This window comes from Eurosta solidaginis, chromosome 1 (assembly GCF_040869045.1).
Source record: "Eurosta solidaginis isolate ZX-2024a chromosome 1, ASM4086904v1, whole genome shotgun sequence".
Lineage (NCBI taxonomy): Eukaryota > Metazoa > Arthropoda > Insecta > Diptera > Tephritidae > Eurosta > Eurosta solidaginis.
Genome location: NC_090319.1, coordinates 348,639,863 through 348,661,455, shown reverse-complemented (window position 1 = coordinate 348,661,455; position 21,593 = coordinate 348,639,863). Strand labels below are relative to the sequence as shown.

Below are 21,593 nucleotides of genomic sequence, written 5' to 3'. Positions count from 1 at the left end.
TGAATTATTTTGATTTACACCATTTACAATGTTAAGTAAATTACGTGGTAGGTATCGTGTCCAACGAATAAACTTTTATAAAAGTACACTGCCGTATTCAACAGAATTATAGTATTTTACATTGAAATACATTGGCACATAAATTCTAATAATATAAACTGCTAGAGTTTTCAAATTTTCCGATTGTGTATTAGTTGTTGTATATAGACGTAATACCCTCCTTGCTTTGGTTAGCCATCGAGAATGTACAACTGGTCCTGGTTTTATGTTAGCTAAATCAACTGAAACCACCATTTAAAATTGCTTTGACCATTTATATAAATATTTAACATCTGTAGATAATTCTCGTTTTTGTTCATCACTGATCATACAAAGCATAATTTCCAATGCTATTGGTCCCATTTCACTTACAACCTGAAAAATACATTTTTTAAATCAATTAAAATTAGTATAATTTTCCTATTTTAATTTGATTGAAAAAAGATTATAAAATAATTTTAACAAATGCATACCTGAAACTTTTCACAGTCTTGAATATTTTTCCACTTGCTGCTCTTGGTCCACTCGTGACTGTTTTATCTAATGCTCTAAATAAATGAGCAAATGGTAATTCATTGAATTAGATTATGATGGGCCAACACTAGATGATCCTAATATTCCAATGCATATACAAGGAACAGAAAGATATGTACAGTTCTTAAAATCTGTTTCCAAACGTGTTATAGAAAAAAAACGTGAAGGTGTTATGGCTCTTACAGCAAAAAGTCGTGAAAAACAACAACGAATGGAGAGCAAAAAAGATTTTAAAAAATAATAACATACGTTAAAATGGTTAATTCTAAGTAAGAAAAATAATTTTTTAAATAAATTACATTAAAATTATAAAAATTGTGTTTTTTGCTTATTACTTGAAAATATAGGTTATATTTTTAAATTTTTTTTTCTACTAAAACGAATTCGAAAAAAGAAAAACTGTCTGAATGAAAGTTGTTGGAACTTATTTTAGCTGTAAGGAAAAAAAATCGTTCCATAAGAAATTTGTTAAAAATTATAATATTGTTACGAATATTAGCAAAACTAAGGGGTGCTGCAATCTCTAAGCCGATGCTAAGCAGTGACGTGAATTCACATCAATAATTCAATCATTATGTATCTACAATAATTGCGTCTACACATATGTACCATGTACGTATACGAGCAGCGGAGAGTCAATGCACAAACACATGCATATATCTGAGATACTCCTGAAAGTATGCAATGAGAGAAGCTATAAAATCGTGCAATTGTAGTTACAGCTGAGAAGTTTGAGAGCTAATGGGCTAGAAAGTTCTGGAAATGGAAGCGCCTAGAAAATGCAACGTTGAAATCAAAGAGTATAAAAGGCAGCAAATGTAGAGGCGATGGAATTTAGTTTGAGTTGAGCTATCAAGAAGTTATTGATTAAGCACGCAATCTGGCGGGCAATAGTAGAGTTTCATTTGAGCTATCAATCAGTGTGGTTATTAAGCAAGCTATTCGTTGCACAGTTTGAGTGTTATTGTGAAGTACTTTAAGAAAGGCCATTTTGCATTATTACATATTGGAGTTATTTATTCAACAGTTTAGTGATATGAACTTAGCAAAAGGTCAAATAAGAGGATTTGCAGGAAATTCGTTACAATTGGTGTCAGAAGAGGAATTGTTGAATAAATTCCAGAGTTGCAAAGCACAACAAGGACATGGCGAAGTTAAGTGAATTAAGGATCCAGCAACTGAAAAAGGAGTTGGAAGCCCGTGTATTGAATACAACCGGCAATAAACTCGAACTTCAGGCAAGACTACGACAGGCAATGGAATTAGAAGGAATTGACGTGGAAGAGTATGTCTTTCATCTTGATGGCGAGGAAACAACAAAAATGGAAGAGACAGTTACACAGACTGTTACGAGCACAGACTTGAACATTATTTTGGCTGCAATATCTACTCAAACATCGACAGTGGCTTCTCAACTGGAATCGCAGAGACACGTTTAACATCCAAGATGGAAGCACAGGAGGCACGTATGTCATCGTAAATGTCATCTCAACTGGAATCGCAGGCGACACGTATAACGTCAAAGATGGAACAACAGAAGAAACGTATTGCAGAAATGTCGTCAGAAATAACATCGAAGATTGAAGCACAAGAAACGCGTATTTCAGAAATGTCGACACCGATTACATCTAAGATGGAAGCTGAAGAGGAGCGCTTATCATTGCAGGTGGCACAAATGTCTTCGCAGTTAGAAGCACAGAATGCAAAAATTGTACAGCTCGAGGACAAAATGGATGCCGAGATAGAAGCTTTGAGAGGTCGTATACAGGAGTTGCAAATAAATCGTCCAACTGCTTCAGCAAGCAATCCGAAGGTAAAGACACCATCCTTTGACGGTTCTGTTCCTTTCCAGGTCTTCAAGCTACAGTTTGAGAAGACCGCAGCAGTGAACAACTGGAATGCGGAAGATAAAGTTGCTGCACTGTTCGTGGCATTGAAGGGGCCAGCAGCCGAAATCTTACAGACGATTCCCGAAGGAGAGCGGAACAACTATGAAGCATTGATGGCTGCTGTATAACGACGTTATGGAAGCGAGCATAGAAAACAGATATTCCAAATTGAGTTGCAAAACCGCTACCAAAAAGCAAATGAAACATTGCAGGAGTTTGCTTCAGATATTGAAAGATTGGCTCATCTAGCAAATGTGGATGCACCCGTGGAATACACTGAAAGGGTGAAAATCCAGAGCTTCATAAATGGCATACGAGATGTGGAAACGAAGAGGGCTACATATGCGAATCCAAAACTAACATTTGGTGAAAAGGTATCGCATGCACTGACTCAAGAAACAGCATTGCTTCTGTGTAAGCCAGTTTTCAAAGCACACCGTGTGGAGGTAGAAAGGCCAGAGTGGGTAGACGCAATATTGGAGGCGCTGAAAGGATCGCAAAAGCGGAGTGAAAAAGTTATCAAATGTTTCAAATGCGGGAAGCCCGGTCACATTGCACGTCATTGCGATCTTGGTCCTGGTAGTTCCAACTTGGGTGGCTGTAAACGCAAAGCTGGTGGAGATGAGCAAGAGCGTGCCATATGGGAAAATCGAGAACTAGCTCCAGCTATTGAATTTTCTGTGATATCTGTGTGGCAAATTGGAAGGAAATCAAGCAGTCTTACCGTCAGAGGGAATGTGGATGGCAAGGAGCGTGTACTGACTGTAGATACGGGCGCATCTCATTCCTTGATTCGATCTGATTTAGTCAACAGGAGAGTAAAACCGTTACCTGGACCAAGGTTGCGTACGGTCACAGGAGAGTATAACCAAGTCCAGGGAGAAGTGATATGTGAAGTCCTAATTGGGAAGGTCATGGTTTTACACAAATTCGTTGTGGCGGAGATCGTTGATGAAGTCATATTGGGAGTCGACTTCTTGGTTGACCATGACATCAAGATCGATATACAGAAAAGGGGGATGCATTATAAGAACCAGGATATACCACTTAACTTCAGTTTGCAGAAAGGATTCAATAGTAATCGACTACTGGTGGAGAAGACTCGACAAAAACCACGGAAGTCAAAGGCAATGGTTAATAGGTCGAATGGGCCAAATAAAGCGAAATCAAAAGTACCTGCGAGAGAAACACTGGCTTTGACAAAACCTAAAAGACGCAGGAAAACGAAGCATCGAATTTCCGAGAAAGAATGCGAGGGTAGTTTCAAGCCGGAGCGCACTACTCTTGTGAAACGTGGGAACGATAATAATTATGCGAAGCCAATCCGTCAAGCGCAAGCTCTACGAAGTAGTTCATTGGCCAAGGAACAGAGTGCGAGGGAAAGATCCAGGAGAATGAGTAGTAAGATGAAACACATGAAAATAATTCGTAAGGCTTCCGGGAGGGAGATTTGGTACTGCTATACAACCCTCACTGGCGGAAAGGTGTTGCATCCAAATATCGGTGCATTTGGGAAGGCCCGAACAGAATTGTGAAGACGATCAGTGATGTCATCTACCGCATACAAGCAATTGGGAAATCACGAAATAGAAGAGTGGTACATTTGGCGATGCTAGCAGCGTTTAGATCGGGAGATTTGTCTGATCGGGACGATCAGACTTAGCTAGAGGGCAGTATTACGAATATTAGCAAAACTAAGGGGTGCTGCTATCTCTAAGCAGATGCTAAGCAGTGACGTGAATTCACATCAATAATTCAATCATTATGTACCTACATAAACGAAACAATAATTGCGTCTACACATATGTACCATGTACGTATACGAGCAGCGGAGGGTCAATGCACAAACACATGCATATATCTGAGATACTCCTGAAAGTATGCAATGAGAGAAGCTATAAAATCGTGCAATTGTAGTTACAGCTGAGAAGTTTGAGAGCTGATGGACTAGAAGATTCTGGAAATGGAAGCGCCTAGAAGATGCAACGTTGAAATCAGAGAGTATAAAAGGCAGCAAATGTAGAGGCGCTGGAATTCAGTTTGAGTTGAGCTATCAAGCAGTTATTGATTAAGCACACAATCTGGCGGGCAATAGTAGAGTTTCATTTGAGCTATCAATCAGTGTGGTTATTAAGCAAGCTATTCGTTGCACAGTTTGAGTGTTATTGTGAAGTACTTTAATAAAAGCCATTTTGCATTATTACATATTGGAGTTATTTATTCAATAGTTTAGTGATACGAACTTAGCAAAAGGGCAAATAAGAGGATTTGCAGGAAATTCGTTACAATATAGTAGTTAAAAGTTCATTTTATGCTAATTCCTCATAATTTAAGCCTGATATCTCTAATAAAATCACTGTAGATATTAATACAAAAGTGGGGGACTCAAAATCGGACTGAAAGCTATGGTGTCTGCAGCCATTTTTCTTAGAATCATCTGTGCATTAGGTTTTTGCTATACTCCTGATGAAAAAAAATTCATCCATACAATTTGTCCAATTTAGCAATACTAGTTTTCTGCGCAACAAAAGCATAATTGTACAAAAAGTTATGCGCTTAGCAGTTCATATAAAGTTTAAGTGCGTATGTATATGCATGTAAAAAACGTAGCTAATATGTTCGAAACGACTAGCTCTCAATCATCATACCTTTCTCGTAGCTGAAAACTCACAACATCCAGGTAATAGCATACGTTAGCAGTTTTAGTTTTAGTTTCAATTATATAACACTGGTCAACAGCGAAAAATTTTCCAGACTGTTTTTAGTCGTGTTAAGTCAATTTAAGGGTGCTGATTACGAAAAAATTATTTGTTTCCCTATAACAGCTATAGTTTTTAATTTTCGTATAGGTGTTAAATTCTGACAAAAATTAGAATTTTTACATACTTAATTTTAATTATTTACCGCGTATTAGTACAAAATTGCCTTTTATAAGACTTTCTTGCCTGTGCCAGCAGTAATGGGCTATCATATGCGTGTCCCATCTTACTTGGTATCGCTCTTCCATAACACGAATATCCTGGTGAAATCTTTTTTCCTGCTCTTCACTATAATCTCCAAGATTCTTAGGAAACCGATTTAAATGGCTATGCAAATAATGAATTTTAATTATAAGAAAACACATTAAATACTCTTACTCAAAGCCAATACGAGCGAACAGTAATTGAAAAGCGCAAAAGCGAAAGACGCAAACTTCAATTTCATTTTCATTTTAAACTATTTCTTTTTTATTTGTTGTTTAATTTAAAGAAATTTTAAGAACAAAAACAAAATAATGTCGATCACTTTCGCTGAATCCTTCCTATTGACATTATTGTAGGTTTTTTTTAATTTTCGTTAAATGAAACAACAAATACACAAAAAATACAAAAACCTATAGTTTAAAATGAAAGAACAAAGGCAAATAATAAAGGAATAATTATAAAAATTGAGGTTTGCTTTTGCAAATTGTTGCATTTTTTGTTTTTGCACTTTTCTACTGCTGTGGGTTAAGTTTTCGGGTACTCGAAAATGTCCCGAAAACTAGAGCTGTTACAAAAAAAGTAAAATGATTTTTGAAATTAGCACACAAAATTACACCTAATGTGATAAAAATTTCCTTGGAAAATTTTGAAAAGTGGAAATTTGTTCCGCAGTGTGATCGTTACAATATATATTAAATATGAATATTATTGAATATTGTAACGAAGTTATGGAAACTCCGCTTATTTTACACCTTCTACTAACGTTCGTATCGCTAAATTGTTGAATAAATAACTCCAATATTCAATTATGCAAAATGGTCTTTATTAGACTACTTTGAAAGTACAATAACACTTATACTTCGCAACCAATAGCGTGCTTAAATCAAACTGATTACGTACTACTCAGCTTCTGCTGCTTTTATACTCTCTGCCCAAATGTCTAGACGTTTCTTCTTCTAGAATCTTCTACCTGGTCACCAGCCATACGCGCGTGCATTTGTAGTGTGTAACCATATGCGTGTGTGAGCGAATTAGTAGCTGATGATGACGTGTTTGTGAGTATCTCTCTGCTGCTTGTATGTATGTGTGTACAAGATGATTAATTTGTTTACGTACATACAAGTGTGGCAGCTTGTTTTATTGTTGTTGTGGCTTTATTTACTTAGTATCAGATTAGTGATGTGAGTATCACTTAGTGTTACTAATATTCGTCACAATATGTAAATATGATATGAATCACATATAATTTATTAATAATTTTGTCGAGATACATGTGATGTCGGCCGACGTGGTGTGATAGTAGCGTGCTCCGCCTACCACACCGAAGATCCTGAGTGCAAACCCCGGGCAAAGAAACATGAAAAATTCTATAAACAAGTTTTTTTCTATTAGAAGGACGTTTTCTAAGCGGGGTCGCCCATTCATGAAAGGTATGAAGACAGTCAGATCCTTACTTGTTTTTTTTTTCTATTTAACTAACTTGCTATCTTTACCAAATTACACCAATAATTTCGTAAAAATTGTGGAAAAATAACTGATGACCCCACCGTAACTTTATAAACTAATAGAAATCATATGCTTCAATCTTTTACTCATACATTTTCTTATTTAATGTTAAAACTTTGAAACTCATTGAAAATCCACAACCGAACCGAATATAGTGGAACGTCCGGCACAAAACTTATAATACTGCGAATGGGCAGGAACACGATTGGTTATTTAGTCCTGTAGTTATCTTTGCTTCGTACTAACATACAGTGGCTTAATAATAGGGTGGCAGAGCTGGCCGCGAGTTCAAAAATATATTTTTTATTGTACCTAGGTATTTTATTTTATTTGAAAAGTATATTTTTATAAGTTCTGATTAAAACCAAAAGTGAGACAACTAAAGGCCATAATACAATTTCAAGTTAATCAAATGCCTTAAAACGTTTGAGAATATGTCTAGAAGAATTAGAAATGTATCGACATTAATTTAGCAATTTAAAGTGGAAGCAAATAGTGTAGCAGATAAATGGTCCACCACCCCTGAATTTTCTAAAACTTATCAGAGGAAGGTAAAGCGCCATTTTGATGAGCTTTGCGAAAATGAGCCTCTCCAAGATCGGGAAAGTTTGTTCAAAATCATCATTATAATCCAGCTGAGATCGCGTTTTATTCCAATAAATGAAATTCGAGTTTCAATGTTTTGCAGCCTTCCACTTTAAAAGTTTTAAATACCGCATGTCTTTTTAAACAAAAACTCTAGAATTTGTTGAGATATTAAAAAAGACATATCTGATTCTTAGTTTTGGGTCCACTTTCAGAGACGAAATATAAAAACCGTTGTTATTTAGGGAAGATTACTATTTATTAATAATAAAATTTTTTTTTTTGTCAGCTTTCAAAACTAAAATTGATAAAAACCTATTTAAGAAACTCTATGAGACCAGAGAGGTTATGTAACTTGGCTGTTCGTTCTATTGAAAATTCCATGGACCGATCTTTAAACTTGGATTATGTTATAGACACTTTTGTAGAACAGAACTGTCGAAAAGAGATTTTTTTTAATAAATATCCTATTGAGTTAAAATTTTTATTTTGAGTTCATTGTAAATGCTACCATTGTAAATGCATACAGTTTCCCCTCACGATATTTTTCCTTCAACGAAAAGCTAGCGAATAGAGGATTAATGCATTGAGATGTTATTGTAACGATTTTTGGGAAACTCCTGATAATAATACACCTTCTGCCAACGTTCGAATCGCTGAACTGACGAATAAATAACTCCAATATTCAGTATTGTGAAACTGTCATTATTTAGACTACTTTGGGAGTATTACTTCACCATTATAACTAACTAATAGCGTGTTTAAATCAAACTGATCATTATACCTCAGCTTGTGCTGCTTTTATACTCTCTATTGCCTCGTTCACATATTTCTCCTAAGGTCTAGACTTGGACGAACATGCCTTCTGGAAGAGTTGTATCTCATACTTGGTTATTTAGCTATATGCGTGTGTATGTGTGAGTAACCACTTCTGCTCTTAGCTGATGATGTGTATGTGAAATAATCTCTTTGCTTTAAGCTGCTGGTTATGTGTATGTGTGACTGCTTACTTTAATGTGCACTTGTACATAAATGTTGCTGCTTGATTTGTTGTTTTTGTGCATTTGTTTAGAAGCAGCATAGTGATGTATTAAACTGCTAATATTCGTCACATTATGTTCTATGAACGAATGTGAAGTCTTCAATACGCTTGGGCCAGCATGTATTACAGACCATTTTCTCTTTCCTAAGAGGAGACATATGGCCATTAGTGGGACATATAGAACGTCGAATTGAATTCGCTAAAAATCTCAAAGTTTATTAAATTAAACTGAGTTCAACGTGTCGATTTTTATTGATAGGGTCCCATCAAAAGAATTTGCCACGGGCCTCATATGGAATAGTTACGCCACTGCCAACATACATACATACACTTGATATACATGTTGTAGGAATATTTTAGAAGATTTGCACATACATATGCGAATAATTTACATTATTTCTGCCCATGCTGCCACTTTTTTTTCAATCTGCCATTGACGTACATATAATAGCACAAAACAAACAATAAGCGGAACACTTTTACTACATCAGCAATGCTTTTTTTTTGCCTTCGGGTTATAGGGCATAGGATTTTACAGTGAACTTATGCATAGTATTCTTTTTTCTGTTTTTTTTTTTTTATATAACTGCAACAATAACAACCATTGAGCAATATAAAATTCACAATAGGCAGTAATGTCCCAGGCCCATAACAATTGTTTTTTTTTTTTTTTCAAATCGTATGCAAATTACCACTTCTTAGTGTACTGCATATATTTTTTTTTTCTTTTGTACACTCATACAAGTGGATGAAGGCATTTATTTAAGCAAAGTGCTGCATTAAAAACTAGTTTAAGTTTTCGAAACCAGCTGTTCAGTGGTTAAAACAATGAATGAATAAAAATGTGGCTTTTATTACGAAGTACAGAAAAATTTTTATCAATACAAAATATGCAGATTTTAAAAACTTTAAATTTCCTATTGCATCACGGAAATATTACCAATAATACAAAAAATTTAAGGACCCTTTGTTGCTTTTTAAAAACTTAATTACAGATGCATAGTTTGAAAATTTAGACGTGAGAGATAATGTGAGAAATATACCATGAATGCTAAACGAGTGTGAATCAAAGAAATTTCGAAATATTTTATTAAGTATAAAAAATGCGCTATAGCTTCTGAATAGAGGAAGCATTTACAAAAATCCATTCCATAAATTACATAATTGGCAATCTTTACATATTATAAACCAAAGTCTTTAATTGTGGACAGCGGTAATCTGGAAAACTACTGAACCTATTGGGTTGCAACTTTATTTAAGCTCTGCAAAGAAAACTACCTGAAATAACAACTATCCCATCCATTTCTGAAAAATGAAAAATTCAAGTTTCAAACATTTTTAAACTACACTCAGCATTGGTACAAACGAATGCAAATTCAGTGCCGTAAGGGCAAGGCGTGTGTTTGTGTGAGTCGTAAATCATCTTTCCCCCGTTTGTTAGGTAATCTTGTACGATATTGTGACATTCTTACCTTCACACTTAATTGGCGTTTAACCTTTTAATTGGTTATGGCCGTCCAACAATGCGCGGCAGTCACTTCTTCCTTGTACTAACTTGCGTCAATTGATCACATCAAGGGAATTTAAATCATTTTCCACCTAGTTCTTCCAACGGACTGGTAGGCACCCTCTTCCTCTGCTTCCATAGGCGGGTTCCGACAAGCAACGGGTACGATAAAGTAAGATTTTCCTTTGCGGAGAGAGCACTTTACTTTTAAAAGGCCTACGTACTCCAAATTCAAATTTATTAGCAAGAATAAATCTTCGCTGGATTTCAAAGCTGATGTTCTTGCTTGTGTTAATACTTGTTCCCAAATAAACAAAGTCCCTTACTATTTCGAAATTATAGCTGCTAACAGTGGCGTGGTGTCCAAGGCGCAAATGGGCTGACCCTTTACTTGAAGACAGCAGATACTTCGCTTTATCCTAGCTTCTTTTTCTAGTCTGGAGCAAGCAGAGCTTCAGGCCGATTACATCAATGACTTCAACATACGTATTTGTACATTTTTATAGAAAATTGTTCCACAGCGGTTAAGTTCTGCATTTTTTTTTTTCTTCAGCACCAAATTAAAGAAAAGGCATGATAGGGGGTTACCCTGTCTGAAACTTTGTTTAGTTTCGGTCGGCTCGGAGAGTTCCTTCCCAGTCCTGAGTGAGCTAATGTTGTTGCTCAACGTCATTTTGCATAGCCGTATAAATTTTTCGGTGAAACCAAATTTGGACGTAGTTGCATATAGGTTGCTCCTTTTCGTGCTGTCGAATTCGGCTTTAAAATCGACGAACAAGTGATGTGTGTCAATTCTTTTTCTGCGGATTTTCCCCAGATTTGGCGCATAGTGAAAATCTGGTCCATGGTAGATTCGCCAGATCTGAAACAGCGCTGATAAAATCTTATCAGCCGATTCACTGTGGGCCTTAATCTTTCTTACAATTCCCTTGACATGACCTTATATGCGATATTAAGAAGGCTGATTTCGTGATAGTTGGCGCAGTTTGCAGGATTCTCTTCTTGTAAACTGAGCAAAGAATATTCAGACTCCAATCGTCCGGCATGCACTCGTCCGACCAAATTTTGCAAAGAAGCTTGCTTGCATTTTACGGACTCTTCGCCGCCGTATTTGAATAGATCCGCAGGCAATCGATTAGCGCTCGCGAACTTGCTGTTTTTTAATCTGGTTATTGCTAGTCTGGCTACGTCCTAATGGGGACATTAGTTTATTCGTAATCGATTGCGGTATCGGGTTAGTTATCACTGCGCGGTACATCGCTGTCTTTATTAATTAGAATAGTATTGCCTACATAATATGAGTACTCTCTGGACATCGGTAAGGTGAACTAAGTATCTAGTGCCCTGGATATGAACTTCGTGCATATTTGCTTATTTTGGATTTCTTTTTTTTTTTTTGTTTTTCACTTGGTAATTAATAGTTTTGTTTAATTTCTGCGCTCATAATAACTTTTTATCACCATTTTCAAAATCGATAGGTTAAAAACTACATATTTGAATGATGTTCGGTACATCGTAAATTATTTAAGCGAATTGCCTTTTTGACATTTAATATTTAACATGAAACACCTTTTTTATTTAACTAAAATATATTAAAATAATACTACATGTGGGGTAAAGTATATCAACCGTTCCACTTAAAAAGCTTCATCGCTTCGATTTGAATGAAATTTGGTGAAATTGCTGTGCTATATAGTAGTGTTAATTTCACTTAAGTTCGCTCCTAAATTTTGGATGGTTACGGAGATGTAAGCGTCCGAACTCTCAAGTTTTTTTGTGGAAGCCTTTTTTCTATAAATCATAAGTCGTGTAATTGGCTTTCTAAGAAGAAATGAATAAAACGGTTTCTAAAGTACTTTTTCCATTCTTTTCGAATATAAATATAAACAAATTTTTTAGAAAAATTTTAGTAAAAATTTTATTAAAAAAATTTTTTTTTTTTTCATTTTTTTCAAAGAGGGGCATTTTTCATATTTTTATACTCAGTTGAGCAGAGCTCACAGAGTATATTAACTTTGATTGCATAACGGTTGGTTGTACAGGTATAAAGGAATCGAGATAGATATAGACTTCCATATATCAAAATCATCAGTATCGAAAAAAAATTCGATTGAGCCATGTCCGTCCGTCCGTCCGTCCGTCTGTCCGTTAACACGATAACTTGAGTAAATTTTGAGTATCTTGATGAAATTTGGTACGTAGGTTCTTGGGCACTCATCTCAGATCGCTATTTAAAATGAACGACATCGGACAATAACCACGCCCACTTTTTCGATATCGAAAATTTCGAAAAATCGAAAAAGTGAGATAATTCATTACCAAATAGGCATTAAGCGATGAAACTTGGTAGGTGAGTTGAGCTTATGACGCACAATAGAAAACTAGTAAAATTTTGGACAATGGGCGTGGCACCGCCCACTTTTAAATGAAGGTAATTTAGAAGTTTTGCACGCTGTAATTTGGCAGTCGTTGAAGATATCATGATGAAATTTGGCAGGAACATCACTCTTATTACTTTATGTCTGCTTAATAAAAATTAGCAAAATCGGAGAACGAACACGCCCACTATTAAAAAAATATTTTTTTTAAGTCAAATTTTAACAAAGAATTTAATATCTTTACAGTATATAAGTAAATTATGTCAACATTCGACACCAGTAATTATATGGTGCAATAAAATACAAAAATAAAAGAAAATTTCAAAATGGGCGTGGCTCCGCCCTTTTTCATTTAATTTGTCTAGGATACTTTTAATGCCATAAGCCGAACAAAAATTTACCAATCCTTGTGAAATTCGGTAGGGACGTAGATTCTCGGACGATAACTGTTTTCTGTGAAAAAGGGCGAAATCGATTGAAACCGTGCCCAATTTTTATACACAGTCGACCGTCTGTCCTTCCGCTCGGCTATTACCACGATAACTTGAGCAAAAATCGATATATCCTTACTAATCTCAGTTCACGTACTTACTTGAACTCACTTTATATTGGTGTAAAAAATGGCCGAAATCCGACTATGACCACGCCCACTTTTTCGATATCGAAAGTTACGAAAAATTAAAAAAATGCAATAATTCTATACCAGATACGAAAAAAGGGATGAAACATGGTAATTGGATTGGTTTATTGACGCAAAATATAACTTTAGAAAAAAAACTTTGCAAAATGGGTGTGACACCTACCATATTAAGTAGAAGAAAAGGAAAAAGTTCTACAGGGCGAAATCAAAAGCTCTTGGAATCTTGGCAGGAATACTGTTCGTGGTATTACATATATTAATAAATTAGCGTTACCAAACAGTTGATGTTCTGGGTCACCCTGGTCCATATTTTGGTCAATATCTCGAAAACGCCTTCACATATACAACTACCAACACTCCCTTTTAAAATACTCATTAACACCTTCGTTTGATACCCATATCGTACAAATAAATTCTAGAGTCAGTCCTTGTCCACCTTTATGGCGATATCCCTAAATAGCGTCCACCCATATAACTATGGCCTACTCCGTCTTAAAATACTCATTAATACCTTCCATTTGATACACATGTCATACAAACACATTCCAGGGTTACCCTAGGTTCATTTTCCTGCATGGTGATTTTCCCTTATTTTGTCTCCATACCTCTCAGCTGAGTATGTAGTGTTCGGTTACACCCGAACTTAGCCTTCCTTACTTTTTTTTTTTTTTTTGGGAAATTCTGGGCTGCTAGTATGAAGGTAAATCTTTTTACTTCAAGCTGTGTTGTAGAAGCAGGAATAAATGAATGAAATTTTTGTGTTCCAGGTATTGGTTCAGCTGAATGAAAACGATCTTTTAAATCGTTGCCTGTTTTTGCATGACTCTCCTTAGAACTGAACAAAATCTCTGTTTGAAGTCAGTTTCCTTTGGCCCACTGATAAAAAGAATCACACTTAAGAGTTTGACTATCCGGTGAAGCTTGTAAACTGGCACGCCTTGCAAGTCTTTTCAAGTTTCCACCAACTCCAGCACATGCGCCTTTGCCATGTGCATTAGCATGGAAATGCCATTCTGCTGGAATACCGAAATCTTCCTCGTGATGTACAAGATTTTGAAAGTTATACATGTTTTTAAAATGTTGTGCTGCCCCGTCAGTAAATTATATAATTCCGGTAACTTTGAAGTTTTTAGTTAAATACTTCATCAATAGTTGTTGGAAAGCATATACAGCTACTGTGTCATGTTTAAGACTATCTGATAAAATTGCCATACTTTTATGTGAAACAGTATTTCCTTCCTTATAATAAAAAACGACAGTGAATATCGTCATCTGGGCATTATTCCAGTGAAAAGAATGTGCAGCATTTTGAGCAATGAAAGAGTAATTTTCAGCAAAGTCACATGTTACGAGAAATTCGCCTTGTTTTAGGTTTCCTGTAGACCTGGTAGCAAAGAACAAAGCGTTAACGACCGCAACCAGGCTCGATGCTTCGGGCAGCTTGAGCGCCGACCATATGGCCATAGTAGTATAGCGTCCTCAGTCACAAGACGAACAGACTACATGATTCCCTACCTGCACTTTGAGGGAGATCTTAAGGCCACAATAGAGGTGGACGGTTGGCGCAAGGGTGCGCAAATGGCGGACGAGGCGATACAGGTGTACACCGATGGTTCCAAAATAGTGGAAGGAGTAGGGTCTGCGGTATACTGCGCTGATCCGGAATTAAGCAGATACTACAGGCTGCCGGATTACTGTAGCGTTTTCCAAGCGGAAATATTAGCCGTAACCAAAGCAGTAGAAACCCTGGAAGAGAATAGCTTAAGCTGCAACCGTGTTAATTTTTATATTGACAGTCAAGCAGCAATTAAGGCAATAATCTCGCATAGCACAGCATCTAAATGCGTGTTAGAGTGTAAGCAGTCTCTGGAGAGAATCGGGACAGGGAGAAGCATACATCTATATTGGGTCCCAGGGCATATGGGAATAGATGGGAATGAAAAAGCGGACGAATTAGCTAAAAACGGCGCATCCCTTGAAGCTTGCTCCGTAGACGTCCCAATTAGATTGGGCGAGATTAAGCGAAGGCGAGAGGTGCACATGGTCGACCAAGCAGAAAAGGCGTGGGTTCAAGCGCGGGGCTATAAAGTGTCGAAGATTATGTGTAGGTCTTACAACCTTAGACTAACACAGTTGCTTCTATCATTAAAAAGAGAGGACTGTAGACTCATGACGGGTATTCTGACTGGACACTGCCTTCTGGCGTCACACGCCTTTAAATTAGGCTTGGTCAGTGATAGCAGGTGTAGGAAGTGCGGGTTGGAGGCGGAAACGATCGAGCACGTTCTGTGCTCGTGCCCTGCACTTGCCAGGTTAAGACTCCAGCTATTAGGAGTGATACAGCTGTCACATCTAGAAGCAGCAAGTGGCTTAAGTCCTAGGAAGCTTCTAGTATTTGCCAAGAGGACGGAGTTATTTTATAACATAGGTCCTGGTTTTTGATAGGGTTTTTCAGTTTGGTCGTTAAAACAAACTTTTGGTAACACTACGGACTCAATCAGTCTATGTGAGGTCCTCATGGATCGGCCAGTTCAACCTACCTACCTAGGTTTTCTCTTCTATCTATAAATACCAAAGGAATTAACTAGTTGCTTGGCTCTTGCTGCCTGACGTTTTGTTGTTCTGAACTCAGCCGCCAATTTTCTTTGACTCCATGATTTAGGCGCTAGTGTTAAAAGCAAAACTCTTTCTGAGTTACTGGTGGATTTTGCGAACTTTTCCTTTACCTGTTCAAAAACTTCCACAGCTGCTTGGTGTTTAGGGTTTTCACAAATGTGTCCTATTTTCCTAGCTATTCGGCGATTGGTTCATCATTATCTACGGAATCTTCATCATCTTTGTCATATGATAACTCGGTATTGCTCTAATATATGTGGGAATGCATGAACGCGGCTTAAGATATGCAACCCTGCGTGGTAGACGTAGAAGAGACAGACAAAAGGACGAGACAATAGACAGGAGAATAACGCATAGAATTCAAACTAACTCCACAAAGATACAAACTCGATAGTTTTTGCGCGACCACCGACGACGACGGACGTTATTTGTTAAACACTAAAAATGAATTAATTAATTTAAATACACCATAGACTAAATTAAATACTTTATTATTAAATAATATCTGTAAACTTAATTTATGTGATTTAATTACAATAAACATTGAATTTGAACATAACCATCGTGTTAAATTCTATTGGAAATACGGAAGTGCGCTGATGGCGTACCACAAGTGGTGTCAGAGTGAGATGCGTACAAAAATTTTACGCCGATAGTAACAAAAAGTTGGAAAAAATTTCTCTTCAAGTACATTTTATGTTTAAATAAGCACATATGTATGTGGAGATGTGCGATAAAAGTACTTAAGAATTTTGATTAAAGTGTTAGCGTCCATCGGTGTGTCAGTATCGGGCACAGTAGTGAAACGACGACAAGCCAAATCGTGTTTGTACAGTCCTTAAACTGTGAAAAGTTGAAAAGAACTACTAGTCCCAGTAAACGTCATTTTTTTTCGATGCATATGTGTTTGGTGCAGAAAATCAATTTCGGAGACATGCTACATATTAATGTGAATGTGGCATTTCACAGCTTCTAGGCGAAGCAGTCGAACAAAATCGAGCACGATTTACCGCATAGTAACAACAATTTTCGGCTTCTTATTGAAGCGTTAGCAACAGAATCTTCTGTGTGAAGATGCCAATGCAGTGGCAGCAGTAGAGCGTCCGTTTTATTTGAACTTCTGAGTGAAGCTCGAAAAACTACATCTTCTGAGTGAAGACATACAGTGGCAGCAGTAGAGTGTCATTGTTTTCAGCTGTGGGTGAAGCAGACAACTTCTGAGTGAAGCGAATTGAGGCACAGTATTTGAGTGCGGAAAATCATCGTAAAATCGGTTTCTGAGTGAAACGTCAAACTTCTGGGTGAAGAACAAGTAGCACAGTATTCGAGTGCGAATAACGTCATTTTAGTAGTTGACTGAGCGAAGTAAAAACTAGAAGAATTTCTGTGGGAGACGTAGCAGTAGAAATATCGAACGACGCAATTTCATGCGCAATAATAAAGCTAAAAGAGAGTGCGCATTCGTTAGAGCGCAATAACGTTCATATAAAAGCGTGCTTGTAACGAAGACAAAATTTTGAGCAACGAAGAGTGATACACAACATTGTACAACAGATGATCGGCTAAGGCGAAGCAAATCAGCAAATTCATCATTCGAACTCAAATCGAGGAGAAAGAGAGGCATCAAACAACCAAAGCAGAGCAGAAACAAAACCAAAAACAGTAGGTAAAGACAATTGTGTTATTTGCAATTCGGTAAGGTATAATATTTGTATTGTCTTATCTGTAGTTGTCTCATTTGCAGTGACGTAAAATTTTTTTTGAATTTGAGCTCTCTTAGAGAGAAGTAAGAAAAGAATAAATATAATATGTGCAAAACAAATGAAATGAGCATGTAAGAAAAAGATTCAAATAAGAATATGTGTGTATAATCAAAAGAAAATACAGAGCTAGAGAAGAATTCTAATAAGAAATGTGAAAAAGCGTATGTCAACAGAGAAACAAAAATAGAAATAGGGAAGAGATTTTACAAAGAATGTGAATGTAAACAAAAACTAAAAGAAAATATATGTAAACAGGCAAAAAGCGTAAGTGTAAAATATAATTTGAATTGAAATTTAAATACATACATAGAATAAAGTCCGTGGTAACTCATTCTGAAACTTAATATTTAACAGTGAATAAAATTAGCATACCTATTTTTAATTAAATTGACATTGTTAAAGTATCGCATGCACTATGGATCGTGAACAGATATTTAGACTTACAGTTAACGAACTAAAGGAAAAATTAAATGAGTTACATCTTTCGACGGCAGGACGGAAAGCCACGCTTCAGGACCGTTTATGCGAACACTTCGGCCTGACGGTACATGAAGTTGGCTCAAACGATAGTTTTTCCTCGATGGATAATGGTAGTGGTAGGGCAGTATTCACATTACGCGACATAGAAAGCTCCATGCTTGAATTTAGTGGTTATCCGTCTGTAGAAGAATGGCTCGAAATTTTTGAAGAAAATGCATCGTCCGTACAGTGGGACGAATTGCAAAAATACATATATGGTAAACAACTTTTAAAGGGTGCTGCCAAATTATTCGTGCGTAGTCAACGCGGTATTGCGAATTGGGGCTCATTAAAGCATTCTTTAAAAACTGAATTCAGTACTTTGATCCCTTCAATTGAGGTACATCGTTTACTTCGAAATCGCCGCAAGCGCCCAAGTGAAGAGTACCGCGAATATTTGTATAGCCTCATGGAGATAGGGAAGCCTATAAATTTGGATGAAAAAAGTTTACTAGAGTATTTTGTCGAGGGAATACCAGATACGAGGGCTGGTAAGAGTAATCTGTATCAAGCAAAGAACGTGCAAGAGTTGAAGGAGCAAATCCAAATATATGAAAAAGTGCGGTCAGGTAGGCAACTTGGTGCTAATGCAGGGCGGCAAAGTGATGATAAAAACAAAATTTCACAAAATGCGAATGTCACCAATTCCAAGCGCTGCTATCGATGTGGTGCAGTTGGACATTTGGCTCCAAACTGTCAGCAGAAGCAATCGGTATGTTAAGGTTGTGGCCAATCGGGTCACAGGGTAGCACAATGTCCGAAAGGTAATGTGCAAGTTAAACAGGAGGAGAAACAAGAAAAGCCAAAAATAAACACATTGGGTGAAGCACAACGTGTTCAATCAATTGGTTGTGTAATTTTCAAAAATTTAAATTATAACTATTTTTCTTTCTCGGCGCTGCTAGACACTGGATGTAACTTGTGTCTTATGCGATATGACGTGTTAATGATGATGGGTGAGGTTCAGCTGTCAAATGATAGGCATCGGTTAGAAGGTATTAGTGGCAGTGGTCTCAACATGCTGGGTAGTTTCACTATGAAATTGGAGGTAGATGGTATAACGTTAAGTGTAACATTTCACGTCGTATGTGAACGTGACATGGTTTACCAAGCAATTATAGGCAACGATGTGTTGAAGCAAGTAGATTTAATAGTATCTGAATATGAAGTTTTATTTAAAGAAAAGGCGAAATCAAATGCGTTCCACCATAATGCAGAGTGTTCAAATGAAATCGAGTTGTTAAATGAGTTTAAGGACTTGTGTTTAACTGCAGGTCCTAGCATCAAGAATGATATAGAGGTGGAATTGTCCCACCTTAGTATACAACAAGCAGAGAAGGTGGAGGCGCTCGTAAGAAATTATAACCCCAAAATGGAACATGATTCGCCGGTCGAAATGAAGATTTGTCTTCTCGACGATGTGCCAGTGTATCAAACTCCGAGACGGATGTCGTACGCTAATAGAATCGTCGTAAGCAACCAGGTATCTGAATAGTTGAAAGATGGAATTATACGCCCAAGTTCATCGCAATATGCATCTCCTGTGGTGCTTGTGGGGAAAAAAGACGGTAGCCATCGGTTGTGTTGCGATTACCGTCGCCTCAATGAGAAGATTATAAAAGATAATTTTCCGATGCCCTTAATGGATGATGTTATAGAAAAATTACAGAGTGCACGTATATTTACAACAATCGATTTAAGGAATGGATTTTTCCATGTGCCAATTGAAGCTAACTCAATAAAGTATACTTCCTTTGTCACCCACCAAGGTCAGTACGAATTCCTTTTCGTTCCGTTTGGAATATGCAATTCGCCTGCAGTTTTTTCTAGATACATACATGCTGTCTTTAGGGATTTAGTAGAAAACGAAACGGTTGTTACATATATGGATGATCTGATCATCCCTTCGAGGGATACGGAAGAGGGTATCTCAAAGTTGAAGATAGTGTTGAAAAGGGCCGAAGAGTATAATTTAAAAATTAAATGGGGGAAGTGTCAATTTCTGATGACACGTGTTGATTTTCTTGGCTACATTGTAGAAGATGGTACTATAAAGCCGTCATTGGCAAAGACCAATGCTGTTGAAAACTTCCCAGTACCTAGAGATAGGAAAGGAGTCCAAAGGTTTTTAGGGTTGACATCCTATTTTAGGCGTTTTATAGAAGGTTATGCAGTGGTCGCTAAACCGCTCTCAGACCTTTTGCGACAAGGTAAGAATTTTGTTTTTGAGGATGAGCAACTAGCGGCATTTCAACAGTTGAAAGCCGCCTTAGTTAGTACATGTGTACTAAGATTGTACAATCCCAAAGCCATCACCGAGGTTCACACTGATGCTTCAAAATATGGGTATGGAGCGGTCCTTCTCCAAAGGGACAGTGAAGATCAGGCGTTCCATCCAGTACAATATATGAGTCGTAAGACTACAGAAGCTGAAGAGCGTTACCACTCGTACGAGCTTGAGGTCCTAGCCATAATCGCTGCGTTGAAAAAGTGGAGAGTGTATCTATTAGGGATATCATTTAAAATTGTAACAGACTGTAACGCTTTTACCATGACCATGCGGAAAAAAGATGTTCCTCTAAGAATATCCCGCTGGGCATTGTTTTTGCAAGATTTCGCGTATACCATCGAACATCGGTCTGGTATAAAGATGAGGCATGTCGATGCGCTCAGCAGAGTTTCTTGTTTGTTGTTAGAAGACTCACTACGCCACAGGTTACAATTGGCACAGGGTGAAGATGAGTGGACAAGAATAGTAATCAAATTACTTGAGAAAGATTCATATGAAGATTTTTATGTAAAGCACGGGTTACTCTACAAAGATCCCATTAAGGAACTTTTAGTAGTGCCATCGTTTATGGAAGACGAAATTATGAAAATAGCACATAATCAAGGTCATTACTCTACTAAGAGAACACAGGATATAGTTGAAAAAACCTTTTACATACCCCATATAGCAGATAGGGTGAAAAGAGTAGTTACGAATTGTGTACAGTGCATTATATCGAACGCAAAATCAGGAAAGGCAGAAGGGTTTTTGGAGCCAATAAATAAAGAAGATCGTCCACTGGCAACGTTTCATGTTGATCACGTCAGACCAATGGATAAAACCAATAAGCGATATGTTTATATATTTGTAGTAGTCGATGCCTTTTCAAAATTCGTCTGGCTGTATCCGACTCGCAGCACAGGGGCAGAGGAAGTCATCGACCGATTGAAGAAACAGTCGTATGTGTTTGGAAATCCCAAGCGCATTATTTCAGATAGAGGGGCAGCGTTTACTTCTGGTTCATTTAAGGATTACTGCGAAAGTAGTAGTATCCAACATCTTCAAATAGCAACGGGAGTACCCCGTGGTAATGGACAGGTTGAAAGAGTCCATAGGATTATCATGTCCATGTTAGCCAAGCTTTGCTCAGACAACCCTAGTAGTTGGTACAAATATATTGACACTGTTCAACAAACTCTTAACAATACCCCACCAAGAAGTACAAAAGTCTCGCCATTTAAGCTTCTCACAGGAGTCGATATGCGTCTTAATGAGATATCAGAAATGCGTGAACTTTTGGAAGAAGCAGCGATTGTTGAGTTGACCAACGAAAGAGAAGACTT

The 21,593-nt window shown here is 37.1% G+C and overlaps 1 protein-coding gene across 10 annotated transcripts in view; it reads left to right on the top strand.

Annotated features, from left to right (window-relative positions):
* Nucleotides 1–21,593, top strand: part of Octbeta3R (Octopamine beta3 receptor) — a 492,955-nt gene that overhangs the window by 338,886 nt on the left and 132,476 nt on the right. The window contains exon 1 of one of the 10 annotated variants that reach the window (XM_067762585.1): nucleotides 5,062–5,142. The exons of the other annotated variants lie outside the window; for them this stretch is intronic. The gene's annotated coding sequence lies outside the window, so the exon portion shown is untranslated. Of the gene's footprint in view, nucleotides 1–5,061; nucleotides 5,143–21,593 lie in introns of those variants that run through there. 10 annotated transcript variants of the gene reach the window in all.